Here is a 19,176-nt window from a genome sequence, read left to right as displayed (position 1 = left end):
TACAAATTTTAGGATTATTTGTTCCATTTCTTTGAAAAAGGTGGATGGTATTTTGATGGGGATTGCATTGAATGTGTAGATTGCTCTAGGTAGCATTGACATCTTCACAATGTTGGTTCTCCCAAACCATGAGCATGGAACGTTTTTCCATTTCTTTATGTCTTCTTCAATTTCTTTCCTGAGTCTTTTATAGTTTTCTGAGTACAGATCCTTTGCCTCTTTGGTTAAATTTATTCCTAGGTATCTTATGGTTTTGGGTGCAATTGTGAATGGGATCGACTCCTTGATTTGTCTCTCTTCTGTCTTGTTGTTGGTGTATAGGAATGCCACTGATTTCTGTGCATTGATTTTATAGCCTGCTACTTTACTGAATTCCTGTATGAGTTCTAGCAGTTTTGGGGAGGAGTCTTTTGGGTTTTCCACATACAGTATCATATCATCTGCAAAGAGTGAGAGTTTGACTTCCTCTTTGCCGATTTGGATGCCTTTGATTTCTTTTTGTTGTCTGATTGCTGTGGCTAGGACTTCTAATACTATGTTGAATAGCAGTGGTGAGAGTGGACATCCCTGCCGCGTTCCTGACCTTAGGGGAAAAGCTCTCAGCTTTTCCCCATTGAGAATGATATTCGCTGTAGGTTTTTTGTAGATGGCTTTTATGATATTGAGGTATGTACCCTCTATCCCTATACTCTGAAGAGTTTTGATCAAGAAAGGATGCTGTACTTTCTCAAATGCTTTTTCTGCATCTATTAAGAGGATCATATGATTCTTGTTCTTTCTTTTGTTAATGTATTGTATCACATTGATTGATTTGCGGATGTTGAACCAACCTTGCAGCCCAGGGATAAATCCCACTTGGTCGTGGTGAAAAATCCTTTTAATGTACTGTTGGATCCTATTGGCTAGTATTTTGGTGAGAATTTTTGCATCCATGTTCATCAAGGATATTGGTCTGTAATTCTCCTTTTTGATGGGGTCTTTGTCTGGTTTGGGGATCAAGGTAATGGTGGCCTCATAAAATGAATTTGGAAGTTTTCCTTCCATTTCTATTTCTTGGAACAGTTTCAGGAGAATAGGTATTAATTCTTCTTTAAATGTCTGATAGAATTCCCCTGGGAAGCCATCTGGCCCTGGGCTTTTGTTTCTTGGGAGATGTTTGATGACTGCTTCAATTTCCTTAGTGGTTATAGGTCTGTTTAGGTTTTCTATTTCTTCCTGGTTCAATTTTGGTAGTTGATACATCTCTAGGAATGCACCCATTTCTTCCAGGTTATCTAATTTGCTGGCATAGAGTTGCTCATAATATGTCCTTATAATTGTTTGTATTTCTTTGGTGTTGGTTGTGATCTCTCCTCTTTCATTCATGATTTTGTTGATTTGGGTCATTTCTCTTTTCTTTTTGATCAGTCTGGCCAGGGCTTTATCAATCTTGTTAATTCTTTCAAAGAACCAGCTCCTAGTTTCGTTGATCTGTTCTACTGTTCTTTTGCTATTTCATTGATTTCTGCTCTCATCTTTATTATTTCTCTTCTCCTGCTGGGTTTAGGCTTTATTTGCTGTTCTTTCTCCAGCTCCTTTAGGTGTAGGGTTAGGTTGTGTATTTGAGACCTTTCTTGTTTCTTGAGAAAGGCTTGTATTGCTATGTACTTTCCTCTCAGGACTGCCTTTGCTGTATCCCAAAGATTTTGAACAGTTGTGTTTTCATTTTCATTGGTTTCCATGAATTTTTTTAATTCTTCTTTAATTTCCTGGTTGACCCATTCATTCTTTAGTAGGATGCTCTTTAGCCTCCACGTATTTGAGTTCTTTCCGATTTTCCTCTTGTGATTGAGTTCTAGTTTCAAAGCATTGTGGTCTGAAAATATGCAGGGAATGATCCCAATCTTTTGGTACCGGTTGAGACCTGATTTGTGACCTAGGATGTGATCAATTCTGGAGAATGTTCCATGGGCACTAGAGAAGAATGTGTATTCCGTTGCTTTGGGATGGAATGTTCTGAGTATGTCTGTGAAGTCCATTTGGTCCAGTGTTTCATTTAAAGTCTTTATTTCCTTGTTGATCTTTTGCTTAGATGATCTGTCCATTTCAGTCAGGGGGGTGTTAAAGTCCCCCACTATTATTGTATTGTTGTCAATGTGTTTCTTTGCTTTTGTTATTAATTGCCTTATATAATTGGCTGCTCCCATGTTCGGGGCATAGATATTTACAATTGTTAGATCTTCTTGTTGGATAGACTCTTTAAGTAGGATATAGTGTCCTTCCTCATCTCTTATTACAGTCCTTGTTTTAAAATCTAGTTTATCTGATAGAAGGATTGCCACCCCAGCTTTCTTTTGTGTCCATTAGCATGGTAAATGGTTTTCCACCCCCTCACTTTCAATCTGGGGGTGTCTTTGAGTCTAAAATGAGTCTCTTGCAGACAGCATATGGATGGGTCTTGTTTTTTAATCCAATCTGATAGCCTGTGTCTTTTGATTGGGGCATTTAGCCCATTTACATTCAGGGTAACTATTGAAAGGTATGAATTTAGCGCCATTGTATTGCCTGTAAGGTGACTGTTACTGTATGTTGTCTGTGTTCCTTTCTGATATTTGCTGCTTTTAGGCTCTCTCTTTGCTTAGAGGACCCCTTTCAATATTTCTTGGAGGGCTGGTTTCATGTTTGCAAATTCCTTTAGTTTTTGTTTGTTCTGGAAGCTTTTTATCTCTCCTTCTATTTTCAATGACAGCCTAGCTGGATATAGTATTCTTGGCTGCATATTTTTCTCGTTTAATGCTCTGAAGATATCTTGCCAGTCCTTTCTGGCCTGCCAGGTCTCTGTGGATAGGTCTGTTGCCAATCTAATATTTTTACCATTGTAGGTTACATATCTCTTCTCCCGAGCTGCTTTCAGGATTTTCTCTTTGTCTCTGAGACTCGTAAGTTTTACTATTAGATGTTGGGGTGTTGACCTATTATTATTGATTTTGAGAGGGGTTCTCTGTGCCTCCTGGATTTTGATGCCTGTTTCCTTCCTCACATTAGGGAAGTTCTCTGCTAGTATTTGCTCCAATATACCTTCTGCCCCTCTCTCTCTTTCTTCTTCTGGGATCCCAATTATTCTAATGTTGTTTCATCTTATCATATCACTTATCTCTCGAATTCTGCCCTCGTGATCCTGTAGGTGTTTCTCTCTCTTTTTCTCAGCCTCTTTATTTCCCATCATTTGGTCTTCTATATCGCTGATTCTCTCTTCTGCCTCATTTATCCTAGCATTTAGTGCCCCCATTTTTGATTGCACCTCATCAACAGCCTTTTTGAATTCAACTTGGTTAGATTTTAGTTCTTTTATTTCTCCAGAAAGGGTTTCTCTAATAACTTCCACGCTTTTCTCAAGCCCAGCTAGTATCTTTAAAGTCATGATTCTGAACTCTAGGTCCGACATCGTACTAATGTCCGTATTGAGTAGGTCCCTGGCTGACGGTACTACCTCTTGTTCTTTTTGCTGAGGTGATTTTTTTCGTCTTGTCATTTTGTCCAGAGGAGAATAGATGAATGAGAGAACAAAATGCTAAAAGGTTTACAATGTCCCCAGCAAATATACTGTATACAAATCAGAAAAGACCTGAAACCAGGGGAAAAGAAAGGGAAAGAAAGAAAAAAGAAAGAGAAAAAAAAAGAAAAAAAGATAAAAACAAAAACAGAACAATACAAAAAAAGCAGAATATGATCCAATATGATCAGGCTAGTGCATAGATCAGTGCCACACATTAGATTTTGGGCGTATTTTGGTCTGTTAGAAAAAAGTGCCTCCTAAAATTTTAAAGGAAGAAAGACATGTATGTACAAAATAAGGGTTGATACAATGAAGGGATAGAAGATGACTGTAAAGATGAAAATTATAAAAGATTTTATAAAAGGACTTGATAAGAAGTTGTTTGAAAAAAGAAAGAAGAAGATTTAAGAAAAAAAAAAGAAAAAAGGGAGAGAATGTGATCAGGCAGGAGACTAGAACAGAGCCATACACTAGTGATTTAGGGTATATTTTGATCTGTTAGAAGAAACTGTATCTCAAAATTTTAAAGAGAGAACAACTTATATATATATGCCAAAAATAAGGTAACTACTATGAGGGGACAAAATATGACTCTAAAAATGAAAAATAAAAAATGTTTTTTTTTTAAAAGAGATTGATGTTGGTTGAAAAAGGGAAAAAGAAAAATAAAAAAAAACAGTTAATACAAATTAACTTTGATGAACTAATGAATCATGGTAAAAAAAAAGCCATGAATTCTATGTGCAGCATTCCCCTAGCGCTGGAGTTCTCCCGTTCTCCTTGATCGGTAAACTTGGTCTTGGCTTGCTGGCTGTTCGTGCTGATCTTCTAGGGGAGGGGCCTGTTGCTGTGGTTTCCAAATGTCTTTGCCGGAGGCTGAATTGCCCCACCCTTGTTTGTCCGGGCTAAGCAAGCTGCTCGGGTTTGATCTCAGGAGCTTTTGTTCCCTGCAAGCTCTCGGTACAGCTTTGGAGGACCAGGGCAAAAATGGTAGCCTCCCAATCTCCACCCGGAGGAGCTGAGAACTCAGGGCCCCGCTCCTCAGTGCGCCCCCAGAGAAAAGCAGTCACTCCCTTGTCCCCGGTCTCCGGCCGCTGTCCGCGCTCACCCGGCCTGTGACCGAGCATTGCTATCTCTGGCACCCGACCCCGTGTGGAGTCTCCAAACCCAGCAGATCCCTGCGGTGCGTTCCCGCGCCGCTCCTCCCAGGGGAGGAAGGGGAGTCTCCCCAGCTCTGCCGCTTGTTGGGTCCCTGCTGCAGGAGCAGTGGCCCGACTGGGCCGCGGATCACAGTTTATGGCAACCCCAAGCTGAGAGGCCGGGCCTCGGCTCCGTCTCTGCAGCCGGCTTCCCCGCTCCTATACCTGGGAGCTCTGGCACACTCAGGCACCCCCGGTCTTTCTGTGACCCCAAGGTTCCTGAGACCACACTGTCCCGCGGGGGTTCCACCCCCCGCTTAGCCACTGCAGCGACGTCCCTCAGCGGAGCCAACTTCTAACAGTTCCGATTTTGTGCTCCGCGACTCTATCACTTGCCAGAAGCGGCCGGCGGAGGCCCCTCCCCCGCCGTCTATCCTCCCGAATATCGCCTCGGATTCACTTCTCCACACGTCCTACCTTCCAGTAAGTGGTCGCTTCTCTGTTCAGAGAGTTGTTGCTACTCTCCTCTTCGATCTTCTGTTGAGTTCGTAGGTGTTCAGAATGGTTTGATCCCTATTCAGCTGAATTCCTGAGACCAGACAAAATCTAGGTCTCCTACTCCTCCGCCATCTTGCTCCGCCTCTTGTATATTATTTTAAAGACTATTTCAAAAAGTGTAAGCCCTGAGTATTTCCCAAACTTCCGTCAAATACATGTAACACCTTCAGTATTTTTGCCATCTTCATACCATCATCTTATTAGTTTTTAAATACTTTTTCTCCAATCCACTTTACCATTGACTCACCTTTTATAAAATCCAATGAAATCATGGGTTTGAATGGCTATTTTGCATTTTCCCATATGTATTAAAAGAGATACATAACTATTAAAATACAGAAGATGCTCATCCATGTACCACTTTAAATCATCTTGCATACAAATCAAGAAAACATTGGTTTAAAAAAATCAGCTGAGCCTGGTAACATATCTGTATCTACACTTTAAAAGGTGATAAATCAGAATGTTCAGGGAGCCACTTCACAGCAAAATTTAGGACTGTCCTACTCTATAAAGGCATGTTATCAGTGGGAACCACAGGGCTGGCATTCAGCCAAGAAAAAATATTTGAGAATAACACTGGAATGGATGGTAGAGAAAAATGACAGGCAATAGGTCTCCATAAGGGAAGCAGCTGAAAGAACACAGATGCTAGGTCTTCTCTTCAAGTTCTTGGGTATGGGGTGGTACAGTCCAGGTGCTACTGCCATGCTCTGCTTGCCAAACAGAGCTGAACTTGGCAGAAGGCCAACTGACTAATGGACGAGTGGGCAAGGCTTTTTATTGACTTTGCTTCCTTCCTGCCAACACTAGTACTAAAAGCCTGCAGAAGGGCCCATTTCAAAAGTAGTACTCTAGGGCAGAGAGGGGCTGGGATCTACCACACCTGTTCCTCCCATCTAAAAGAAATATGGGTTAGATTTCATTTTGAAATATTAGTACCGTGGGTGCTTCGAAACAGCTTCCTAAGAGCAGCTTACCCCCATTCCTGATGGAGGATGTCATGATTACAACGCACCCACACCCTTCCAAAAAAACCACACTGAAGACACTGAAATATTTAATCACTTTTTTTTTTTTACTTCCTTTTCTCACTGCAAAGGGGGACTACCTCTTTTTGTAGTTATCTATCCTAAATAGGTGAAACAATTATATGCCACTGCCTGTATTCTTATCTACTTCAAGAAGTCTTAACTGAATCTTGGGTAGTGAGGCATAGAGAAAGACAGTAACGGGAGGCTCTCTCCAAAGAGAACTGGGGGGGTGGAGGGGTGGAGGGGAGGGGGGAAAAGGGAGAGAGCCAGAGAGAGAGAAATGATTCTTGTCCCAATTCCTGGTCTTGAATCATTTTCCTGGGTGCTAGATAAAACAATTTTTTATATAATTCTATGCAGGAAAAAAAAATCGTAAGTCATTTTAGGTAAATCTCCTCCTTCCCCTCACAGTGAACTTAGGGTACTAACCTGTAGGCTCACTGACATAGTATTTTCTTAACACTCTTGATGCCTTTTAGGCTTCTAGCACATGGCTTGGAGACTGTGAAAAGATATACTTTTCCAATATTTTCTCAATTTAGTTCATTCCTTTTCTGTGTGAAGTTTTAATATGTAGCCTCATAAATGTAAACATAAGCTTCATTAGGATTATTCAGAAGACATGAATTATAGAACAACAAATTTTTAAATCTGACTGGTTTTGTGTTATAATGTCACACTGTCAAACTGGTCTTTTAGGGGCATTTTTAACCTAGGAAGAATACTCATGATTTCTAGAATTTTACCCCAAGCATCTCCAGTGGATATTAAACATTCAGGTAGCTTCATTACTAGCAATTAAGATTCATATCTGTGAGTATCTTCAGAAACTCAGGAAAACATCTGTATCTCAGGGTAAAATTGTAATCCGATAAAGTGTTTCTCAAAGTGTGGTCTGAAGTTCATGTGCCCAAGAATGAACCAGTGAGGGGCAGGTGAGGGGGGGGTGGTGCTTGTTAAAAATACAGATTCCCTGGGGCACCTGGGTGGTTCAGTCAGTTAAGCGTCAAATTCTTGATCTCAGGGTCATTGGATCAAGCCCTGCATTAGGCTCCTCACTGGGTGCGGAGCCTGCTTAAGATTCTCTCTCCCTCTCCCTCTGCTCCTTCCCCACTCAAAAAAAAAAAAAAAAAAAAGGAAAGAAAAGTCTACTTAAAAAAAAAAATACAGACTCTCAGACACTGTGTCAGATGTTTTAAATCAGAATCTCCAGGGATAGGGGCCAATAATCCACATTTTAAATAAGATGTCTAGGTAATTCTACTCTAATGCTTCTGAACCATTTAGCTACTTGAACTCTTGCTATCAAAAAGCCATGAAAACAGGATTCCCACAGGTCACTGCCTACACAAGTACAAAAAAAAAAAAAATCAGGGGATAAATATTTAAAATGAAAAAGGAGACAAAGTGAACAGTTGTCTTCCATTATGGTCTGGGAAAATTTAGATTCCAATGTAAACTGCAGCCATGAACAGGGAGTATTCTCCACCAACAGGCCTGTTAGATCTATAGTGTAGGTACCAGTATCTCTTCTGCCCTTCAACTTGAAACACAGCATACTCTGTAAAAAGACCTTCATCCCTAAATAAAGATTAAAGGATGTTCCAGCATGCAATGCACTTTCCACTCATTCTTTCTCAACACTGTGACTTTGACACCACAATTAAGTAAAGTGGTTATCAACCACTTTGAGTTGCTTGAGCCAGTGGTTTTCAAACTTGAAATGAATCATCTGAAAATCTTGTTAAAATACCAACTAATGGGCTCCAAGAATTTGCATTTCTAACAAGTTCCAGGTGAAACTGACGCTGCTGGTCTAGCGACCAGACTTTGAGAACCAGTGGTTTAAGCTAATTCTGGTCTCCTCCCAACCAGCACTATTTAGAATTCACTGTGAAGTTCAATGATGTTGGGATAAATAAATAAATAAATAAATAAAAGACTCCATCTGGCAAATGCTCCAACCACTTTCTATAGGGCTTCTTGTGTAGGACTCGGCTCAGTATCTTCAAGAAATTCCCATCATTCAAAACTTGCAGTATGAGTGAAAAGTTTGTCCCTTCTTGGCAACTGCAGAGATGAACACCTTCCCATCCCTCTCCTGGCCTCTGTCTGACCCTACTGCCCCCACTTCCTACCCTGCATGAACAACCTTTCTGTCCTCTATAGGAAACCATACTTCCTACAGCAGGAAAGCTGTAGGAAGGGCAAGAGGTCCCTCTGTTCCTGTCTTAGGAAACAACATTTCCTTTAGCCAGAAATCAAGATGGGCTCCCTCCATTTAGTGATTTATTTGGTGACTGTCACAGGGCTATAGCTACAGACAATTCTGGTGAGGAGTACTGTGTCTAAAGGCAAAATCAGGCAAAATTAGATTCTCTAGAAATACTGGCAACATTCAGATCTCATTATTTACATTCTGGTTCTCCATGGGAATAAATATATAAGAGATTTCTCCATTGAGAGATAGGTCTAGAATTTACACACTACATTTGGGTGCCCCATTCTCTATAAATAGCTTTCAAATCCATCTCATTAAGGTTTAAAATATACTCCTGGCATCAGGTTCTAAGTGGTGAACTGAACATGTATGCAGTTCATCCTTCCCAAGAAAAGAGATTTCAACTAATTCCTAGAAATTGAATAATAGTATTTGGGAGAAAGATAAGAAAATGCATTTGATATAGCTTCAGTATCTTTAGAAGATCTTCAGGATCTCCATTACCTTTTCAACTGTAACACACAACTGAACATATGTAATTGGGGCCCATGTTAAAATTAATTAGGAAGATTTAAAAGTAAAGTTAAGCAGTTTATTTTTCTTTGAGACTCTGATATACACTGAAGGAAATAGAATAAACCTGGAGAACAATACAGAACAACACCAACAGGGAAATGTGTTCTTAAAGTGTTAGCCATAAGCTGGTTAAATGTTGCAAATACTGCATAACATTAACAATTTAACCAAGAAGTGTGAAAAATATGACTTTCTTAAATTATTGTAAGAACATGACTAAACACATCATAACCATTGTATTTCCAGAACCTAACACACTCTCTTTATTAGAAAAGTCTTTAAGCCATGTTCACAATCAAAATGATTTGTTATGAACATTAGTCAAAGTCCTTGGGCATACATGTGCTCCAATGTGACCCCTGAAGAATCCTGTATCTGTCCAAGTACTGAGTGTGGTTGCAGACTGAGCACAAAAATTGTTTAGTGTCATCTGCCACTAGAAAACAATGGATGGGATGTAATGCTGTTGCTTTTTAAAGCGCAACTTCTGTGATAAAATATTGTCTTCTGGCATGCTTTTGTATTTAGGACAAATGTCTGTTTTTGTGGTTTGGAGAGAACAATTCATTTCTCCTTTGAGGTGCTAGATCCTACACACCAAAACAGATCAAATCCTTATGAAAAATTGGTTGTCATTTTTTACTGAGGTAACAGATTAATCTTTTTCTTGGAAATCCTCATATTTAAGTATGGAAATAAGGTCATAAAATATCATTGTTAATCACCATTAGGGGATTTAGCCATCACAAGACATTCCTTAATAGAGCTACTTATTATTCTTCATCAAATATAGTAAAACATATTGATCAAATAGATCAGTATTCACAAAAAATAATTCATGTAAGAATCAAGTAAAAATGTCAAGGCTTTTAATGCCACCTACTTACTTCTTATTTTGCAATGACAGCACTTGTGATATAATAACAAAACCTACATCAGCTTATATCTGTAGATTAAGAGTTTTTTTTTAATGCCTTGTAAAAGAAGTGGGACTTAGTGCCCACTCTTTTTTGATGAATAATGCAAGGTAAGCTCATTAAATAAAGTAAAAAAAAGAAAAGTTCCAGTGAAGTAGGGATTTATTGAACACAGGAAAAAGCAAAGGCATATTCTACAAGTAGTTTATGGTCCAGCTTACTGAGTCCACTGTAATTACTTCTCATTCAACACTATACATACATATAGTTACAGTTTAAAAATAAATATGAAACAATAAGGAGCAAAAGAGAAGACAATGGAGGGGGGAAGGCAAGGGAAAAGAACATCTCTAAGAGGTTGAAAGATTTAAGGATATGTTGACACTTTTGCCAAAGAGCAGACTTCATAATGAAATGCCCAAATGCAAAAGAAATACCCTGAAAATTGGTCACACAGCACAGAACCAGGGCCTTTTGAAAAGTAATATATTTAGAGGTAGAGGACCACAAAATCAGATCAAGAAAATATGGAAAAGGAAACAAAAAAAGAACTCCTCACCTAAAAAAAAAAAAAATACTACAAAAACCAAGCTGGATAAATTCCACAACTTTAAAGTATTACAGAAGGGAGGTACAAGATCTGGGAATTGATACTGTCAGAAAAAGAGATGAGAAACACTTAATGAATAGAGTAAGGAAAGAAACATCCAGAAAGTCTTCGTTCTGTTCTCATTGCAGAAACTCGGGCTGTTCCCTGGCTGCTGTCCCAGCTTGCTCCATCACTATACACTAGCTATTTTCCCCCTCCCAAAATTACCTACTCAGTGCCAACAACCTTTGCCTTCACTCCACTCAGCAAACCAATGGTCCGTTCTTGACATTTTCATTACTTGGAAAAGCTCCATCACTGAAATACTTCATTTCCATAATCTAGTATCAGAGCATGCCCTCCTGTTCTTCCTACTTTCTCTTGCTTACTCACCAACTCTTAGTACATTGAAACTCCAGTCCCTTGACTTTTCCATTACCTTCAATGCATCTGCTCCCTCTGGCTCTAGGGCAGAAGTTACAGTTGGGAGATGATTTTGCCCCTCAGAGGACATTTGGCAATGTCTGGAGACATTTTTGATTGTTGCAACTGGAGTGGTTGGCTCCTGGCATCTAGTAGGTAGAGGCCAAGGATGCTAAACATCCTACCATGCACAGGACAGCTCCTATGAGGGAGAATTATAAATGTTTCTTAAGTTGAGAATCTCTGTTCTGTGGCCTTCTTTGGATAACATGATTCATTTCTTCAATCACTCTTAGAACATTTTAACCTCAATTCTCTTGCTCTTTCGTCCTTCTGACACCTGTTCTATAAAACCTAACTTTTAACCAATTGAATCACCCAAGTTTTCTACTTCTAAACTCAGTGTACTGAACTCAATCAAAGCTAAAAAAAAAAAAAAAAAGATTACATAAATATCACATGACCATGCAAAAGGCAGATGCTACACATTCAAGCTTCCAACCTCAAAGGGACCCCCAGCATTACCAGGCAGGCAACCTTTCGTGTCTCTCTCTAGCTGCCCCCTCAACTCCTGTTCTTTCCCCTCAGTGACTATTCCAAACTTCTACCTCTCCCCTCAATCCTCACCTCACCAAATCAGCACTCAATATCAACAAATTTACCTGCTTCACTTAAGAAATTTTGCCACCATCAGACAAGAACTTGCACATATTCCCTCCCCATCCCATAAACTCATTCATATCTATCCCCACCCTTCCCCAAGCCATCCCTCCCAGGAAGGTGGCGTAAGTGTCCTTCCTGTCTCAGCACTCCCCGATCATGGCCTGTGCTCTATCAACTCTCACTGACCTCTGGGACCCTGCTTCATCAATCATCTATCCCCTAAATGCCTTCCCTCAACTTCTTCCTCTTTCTCAGCCCTTTTCACCTCAGAAATAAGTGATTGTTCCAAACTCTTTTTAGGGGGAAAAAAACACAACTGAACAAAAAGCCTACCTTACTTCCACATCCTTCTCCAACTCTTCTCTCGCCCCACACAGCCAAATTCCTTAAAAGAACTGTCTTCACTCCCCATCCCCGTCACTCCATCTCCCTTCCAGTCCACTGTGCACACCCCTCCCATGCCACTAAAACTCCACAGTGGAAGCAAATGACTCCCTATATGTCAGCTTCAGTAGGTTCTTCCAGTCCTGAATTTGGGAGCATTAACATACATGACCATACCCTCCTTAAAATTCTCTCTTCTTTCGGTATCTGTGATAGCACTCCATCTCTTCCTACTCATTTGGTGCTTCCTTCTCCCCCTTCCTAGATGCTGGTGTACCCTCCAGCTCTAGCTTCAATTCTTCTCACATGTCTATGCAATCCATGCTCTAGTCACTTTGAACGCATACACCCAGTCCCGACCTCTTCTAAGTTTTCCTAGTGAATGACACCACCATCTACTCAAGTTACCCAATACCCCAGATTTCTTACTCTCACCCACACATAAACAATTGTAAAGTCCTATTGATTTAACTTACATATCACTTGGATCCCTCATATCAGTGTATTCTCTTGGCAACCTATCCAATTCTGGGCATTCTCTCTCACCTAAAACATATATAAGAATATTAAGTACCTACGAGTAAAAAAAGGGAGTCTCCTCTTACAAGTAAGGATGCTACACAAACACAATGCGGTATGATTCAAAAGAATGTAGAACATGGGATTTCTTTTTTAAAAATGGATTCTGTTTGAATATATGCAAATTATTTCATCATCACACGCTTCAGACTCCCGACTGCTGAGTGAAGGATATAAGAGAAATGCCTAAGGGCCCTTTGTATCCTTAACATTCATTCTATAGTTTGATTTCTGCCAGACATTACTCAGACAGTTCACACCTCCAAATATGCTCCACACTTGCTACACACGCAAAACATGATCAGGGCAAAAGAAATAGGCTGAGATGTCTCTCCTTTGCTGCCAAAATCTATCAAGCATATCCCAATTCCCAACAGTTTCAAAAAGTAAACCTTCAACTGCAAGTGTCAAAGAAATAAAATGTAAGCAAAGGAAAAGCCAAGAAAAATTATAGTGAAATTGATTATGTATCTAAAAATGCTATCTCAAGATAATTTCTTCAGGAATCAAGCAATACAGAGGAATGAGTTAGCAACAAAATAAATGTGCCATAAACCATTCTGACAGTCAGTAACAACATTATAAACAAAAAGCTCTTTTTACCCACAAAAAAAGAGTGTGGGAATTGTGCAGTATCAAACACCAACACGATATCTACACAATATGAGATCTTAAAACATTTCAGGATCTGCTTTTTCAAAGACAGACTCTCAGAGAAAGATAATATGAACTAAGCTGTGAAAATGCAGTTTGAATGCCATTCAAATGTTATCACCCCAGCCAAATGAGAAGCACTTGTCACCCTTTTGACAATTTGGGTTCAGATGCTCTTCCATTGCCTACTAAGCTCGGAAGTAACGTTCTATTTTAAAAATGATATAAAAAGAGAGGGTAGAGGAACAATGTGGCAGGCAAAACAATTTACATTGTAAAATTGATACTGAGCCAAGTGTCAGCACCAAATATAGGATAAATCAACTCTGGAGCCACCCAGCCTGGGTTCAAATTCCAATTTCATCACCTACCAGCCTTGTAAATTTTAACAATTCAATTAATTTAAGTTCTCTGTGCCTAGCTTCTTCATCTGTAAACCCACTTTACGTCACAGGTGAAGTGCTTGGAATAATGCCTGGCATACTGTAAACACTATGGAAATACTAGGTAATGTTATCATGATTATTATTTCCCTTACTATATTGAGACTAAATGTTAAGTGAGAAGAACAACCACACTGTAATACAGGCTCAAGCTCCAGTTTAAAATTGTTACCAGGTATTTTGTTCACTGTTCAATAACAACTGTTATTTCAATTGGTATTTTCATCCCCATCCTCTAGAAATTCACAAATCAAATCACCAAGTATTAAGTTCATACCATATGAAATGAGTATATAGAAGCATAATTCAATATGCATCAAAAGTATAGCATATGCTATATATATATATATACAATAGAATGTCATTCAGCCATAAAAAGGAATGAAATTCTAGTCTATGCTATCACATGGATGAACTCTACTACAACAAAGATGAACCTTGAAAATATACTAAATGAAATAGATACAAAAGGATAGTGCACGACTCCACCTACAATAGGCAAATTCAGAAAATCAGAAAGTAGAACAGAGGTTACCAGGGGCTGGGGCGGGGGAGGAGGGGAATGGGGAATTGCTTTTTATTGGGTGCAGTTTCTGTTTGGAATGATGAAAAAATTCTGGAAATGGATAATGGTGATTAATGATGTGCTTAATGCAATGAAGTATACACTTAAAAAGGGTTAAAATAGTAAATTTTACGAGTATTTTATCACAATCAAAAAATATCTTTTAAAAATACAACCTATATTTTCAACAGCAACTTTCAACAGGAGCATCAGCTTTAATAGTACTAAAATTTTAAAAAAAGATCACTTATTTTCAAGTTCCCGACGATGGACAACAAAGGAGTCAATATCAACCCTTAGCTGGACTTGGTTTAAAACACATTCTTGAAAATGGGTACATACTTCACAAATTCAAAAAGGAATATGATTTCATTTTGCTGATAGTCAATTTTTTTAGCTCGTTGAAGAGAAAAAAAAAGAGGATTATACTGAGAAAATACCTTTATATGTGGCCAATGCACAATGGTAGTTTTATGAGGAGGTATTTATCCACACAGAATTATAACATGAGTACAACAGTATACCTGTGCAGGGCACCATAAATGGATGTGTAAATCTACCGGTGTTCAATTCAAAAGTAGACAAACCATGAGAGACGATGGACTCTGAAAAACAAACTGAGGGTTCTAGAGGGGAGGAGGGTGGGAGGATGGGTTAGCCTGGTGATGGGTATTAAAGAGGGCACATTCTGCATGGAGCACTGGGTGTTATACGCAAACAATGAATCATGGAACACTACATCAAAAACTAATGATGTAATGTATGGTGATTAACATAATAAAAAAAAGTAGAGGGGGTTCCCATATATTGGTAAACCATAATTTGAACCACTGAAATATCCCCCAAATTCAAAACAGAAATTAAAAGCCTATTATTTTGAAACATATAATAACACAAAATATTTGAAGTCTCCATTCCAAACACCACAACCAAAAGGCATATTGCATTTCAAAGACACAACAAAAGTAAATTTAATAAATTAGCATTTTCCTAGAATGGCTAAGGTGAAGGTACTCTAGTTGGGATAATTTAATTCTCCAGTAAACTCATAAATACCATATATCAAATATCACTCAAGGAATAATACATAAGGCCAAAACCAGACTAACAATATTAGCAAACACTTACGTGGCTCTTCCAATACGCCTGATTTGTTCTAAGCTCTTCACAGACACTAACTCACTTTACCCTCACAACAATCTTCTGAGAAAAGTACTCTTATTACTTACATTTTACAAATGAGGAACTGAGGTGTAGAGGGGTCAACTACCTTGTCTGGGCTCACTGAGCTGCTAGTAAGTGGTAGAGCTAGGACCTGAATAATGGAAGTGTGGTTCCCCAAACCCTGCTTTTAATCACTATGGTTTACTATCTCCTGGTGACACTGAGGAATGGAATACATAAAAATACAGACAAACTCAAAAGGCAAAACAACTTGTGCAGTTAAATATAATAAAAGCTCTGAGGAAATCACTGTATCAGAACACAGGACAGTAAGTGATACTTAGAATGACTGCTCTGAGACATAAGAAAAGTTTAAAACATGTCAGTATACATAGTATTTAAGAAAGCAAGGAATTTTTTAGGGCATTTAAAATTTTTCTATCCAAAACAATCAGTATGATTTTCATTTCTAAAAGGGTAAAACTTTCAACAATCCAGAATTACACATTCCCTAAGGGGTCTAAAAAGGGTCGTACTGAGCAATCTTGCTTGCCTCTTATCTCATTCTTAAAGATAAGGATAGTGTGTGTGTGTGTGTGTGTGTGTGTGTGTGTGTGTGTCATAAATTAAGCTTTCCAGGTGTTTTAATTCCAGGTATATAACAACTAATACTAAAGATATTACAAATCATTTAGATTGATCAGAGAATAAACTCATCATTTAGATTGATCAGAGAATAAACTCATAGAATTATGTGTGACTATTGTGAAAAGCCTAGAATGTGATCGTTTATAGAGTTATTTAAAAAACAAGAAAGAAAAGGTATAGGCTCTGAAGTCATACATAGACCTGAACTTAAAGCCTAGCTCCACCATTTAGTAACCATAAGTTTTTGGCAAGTTATCTTCACATACCCGAACCTCAGTTTCCTTCTCTGTGTAAACTGACGATAATAATTCCTAACTCACAAGGTTGTTGTGTGAGCTAAGAAGAAAATATATGCAAAGTATCAAACACGGTCCCTGAGATACAGCAGATGGCTAACAATGAGCGACTATTATTCCCTAGTCTTACTCTACTTTGTCCCCCTAATATTAGAAGAATCTAATCTTACCAATTAGCAAGTCATAGGCAGGCGTCTCAAAATTACATGAAGTTACGCTCCATTCAAAAATGGAACATAAAGTACAAAAAAATACAAAACCAAACCATCAACGGATCAAAGATTTCAGAATCCTGCCTTTCCTCCCATATCTATCCTGGTTGGTTTTGTAATAACCCATATTACTTTATCAACAAGATGAACTTTATTATTTTTTGTTGTTGTCTAAACATTTCTAGTGGGGTTCTGTTGTTTATTTATTTTGATGGCTAACTTTGCAAAGGTACTTGTTACCACTGCTTGAAAACCAAAAAGAAAGCTAGGAACAAGGAACATTTTAATGAAATGCTGTAGCAGTTCCATCCATCTCAACAGTTGATTGGATCCTATGTATATCATTTATTATCACAATAGATTTTCACATTATTACGCCACTTCCTTACTCAACAAATACATGCATTAAGGAGCAAAACTCTGCCAGTACGAATGTTCTTTAGGGACACCAAAACTCAAAGCTTGGTGCTCTCAGTAAGGATCCTAGGGGCAGGGGGTGGGAAGTAGACGGTTGGAGGAGCAGGGAAGGTGCCTGGGTTTCACTGCAAGTGGAAAATAAGAGAATCGTAAACGGTATCTCCTTAAACAAGCCTGGATATGAGTCTTGTGGGGCAAGGAGTGGAGAAGGGCGGGCGAAGTGGGCCTGGAGGCAAGAGAGGAAGAAGGAGGCAAATGCAGGCTTTAGAATGGTCTCTGCCACGGGGGGAGAGGAAAGTCAGTGCCCATCGGCACCGCGAGAACTGAGGCGGAGAGAAGTGGCCGCTCAGCCCAAGTCCCCAGGACAGGTTCAGCCTCAGGAGTCTGGGAGGACTGAGGGAATGGGGACCCCACCGAAGAAAGATGAGCACTGAGGAGGGTTCCCGGTCGCCTTCAAATGGGAAGCTGCTGTGCCGGCCGCCATCGCGGCGCCAAAGAAGAGGAAGGCATGGACCCAACAGGGAGCGCACAGTTACCTGTCTTAGCCGCCTGCCCACCGGTCTCCACTTCCGCAGACTCCTGGTTACCACGGGCTACCCGGGCCCTGCCTGGTGACGTCATCCAAGCGCGCCTGGACCGCAGTCGGTCCGGCCCGCCCCCTCCGGAAGAGCTGGGCGGAGTCGCGGGGGGGGGGCCGGGGAGATCTGCGCAAGCGCGGAGCTGCGGTCGGCGAGCGTGAGCCGAAGGGGATGGCTTCGCTTGGGGATTGTAGGGTTAACCTGTTAACCCGGTTTTTTCTTAATTACAAAACCTTATAGGCATTTAAGAAAAAAAATTACTGAATTAACAACATGCACTTTTTATTCCTTATTTTACCCTGCTCCTGGTATATATGACTGTAGCGTACATGATTCTTTCCACCACAATTTATTAAAGTTCTGTTATGTGCCGGGCAAGAAGTGTTAAAGGAATCTGGGGGGTACAGCAGTGAACAAAACAGTAATCTTCTGGAGATTCCTTTCTAGTTCAGAAAGTAAACATTGAATAACAACAAATCTATATGCGTTCTTAGAGATCAGAAGTGTGTGGAAGGAAAAAAAAGGAAAGAGGGCGCCCCATTAGTTTGAGATGTTAAGGAAGTAACTGTGAAGAGGCCTGTTGAACTGAGAAGTCCGCTTTGTCAAGATCTGGAGTTAGAACAACCAAGAGAAGAATCTAGATGTTCGAAAACTATGGGGAGGGGATAAAATCTGGTGCCATTGAGAAAGTGAGAAAGGAGGCTGGGGAAAGAACAGAAGATGAGATCAAGGCAAGTAGAGTCCTGATCTTGTAGAGCCTTTCTGCGTCATCATAAACGCATGGGTTTCATTTGAACTGTAACGGGTAGCCAGTGAAGAGTTTCAGACATGCAGGTGACAGGATCTGTTTTTATAAAACCGCCCTAAATGTTGTGTATACAATGAACTATTGGGAGACAAAGGATGCAAAGAGAGCAAGTTGCTTTTGCAGTGATGCTGTAAGAAATGATGGAGAGAAATGAACAAATTTAAGTAATAATTTGGAACTAGAGATGACAGACTTGGAGATGGATTACATAAGGCGATAAAGGAAAAGAAAGGTGTCAAAAATTACTCCTAAATTTTGGGCCTCAGCAAAAAGCCAAATAATGCAGCTGAAACAACTTCTAAGGCTTTGCAAGATTTGCTTCTCCTTCCTTCAACCCGGATCCCTTTGTTTCTATTACCAAGCCCTCTTGGTTCTTATCTCTTTGACTATCTCTTCTCAGTTTCCGTCCAAGGGCTCCTCTTTCTTTCCCTTTTCCTTAACTCTTTCCTCCTTGATCTTCTTACGCTACATCAAGCTGGAAACCCAAAAGCCTACAAGTGCTCAGGCAGTGAACATGAAGGAGTGAAGCTCATGATTAGAGACTATGGAGAACTGGAGTTCATGGTCCCTACTCAGCTCTGGATGAGTTTTGCCAACCAAGAGTGCTGGCTTCATGATGTGATGATACAGATACATAAAATTCTTACATAAAATTTGTTAAATTTCAAATGTTGGTCACTAATTTGAACTTTGTTAAACTTTTATTTTGGACCAAACAAAACACATGTGCAGGCCACAAGTTTGCCTCCCTGGTGGATATTTTCCCTGTGTGA

General features: G+C 39.6%; 1 protein-coding gene across 4 annotated transcripts in view; it reads right to left on the bottom strand.

Annotated features, from left to right (window-relative positions):
* Positions 1–17,619, bottom strand: part of AOPEP (aminopeptidase O (putative)) — a 346,624-nt gene extending 329,005 nt beyond the window's left edge. For 3 of the 4 annotated variants that reach the window (XR_003612126.2, XR_015766844.1, XM_028122247.2), the window contains exon 1: positions 17,554–17,619. The gene's annotated coding sequence lies outside the window, so the exon portion shown is untranslated. Of the gene's footprint in view, positions 1–11,008; positions 11,150–17,553 lie in introns of those variants that run through there. The other variant, XR_003612127.2, reaches the window with a different exon arrangement.
* Between the last annotated feature and the right edge of the window lie 1,557 nt (positions 17,620–19,176).

This window comes from Eumetopias jubatus, unplaced genomic scaffold (genome assembly GCF_037043125.1).
Source record: "Eumetopias jubatus isolate StellerSeaLion01/CBP00866 unplaced genomic scaffold, mEumJub1_p1.0 scaffold_15, whole genome shotgun sequence".
NCBI classification, from domain to species: domain Eukaryota; kingdom Metazoa; phylum Chordata; class Mammalia; order Carnivora; family Otariidae; genus Eumetopias; species Eumetopias jubatus.
The sequence above is the reverse complement of the archived record's forward strand: the minus strand, read 5'-3'. Positions and strand labels throughout refer to the sequence as shown.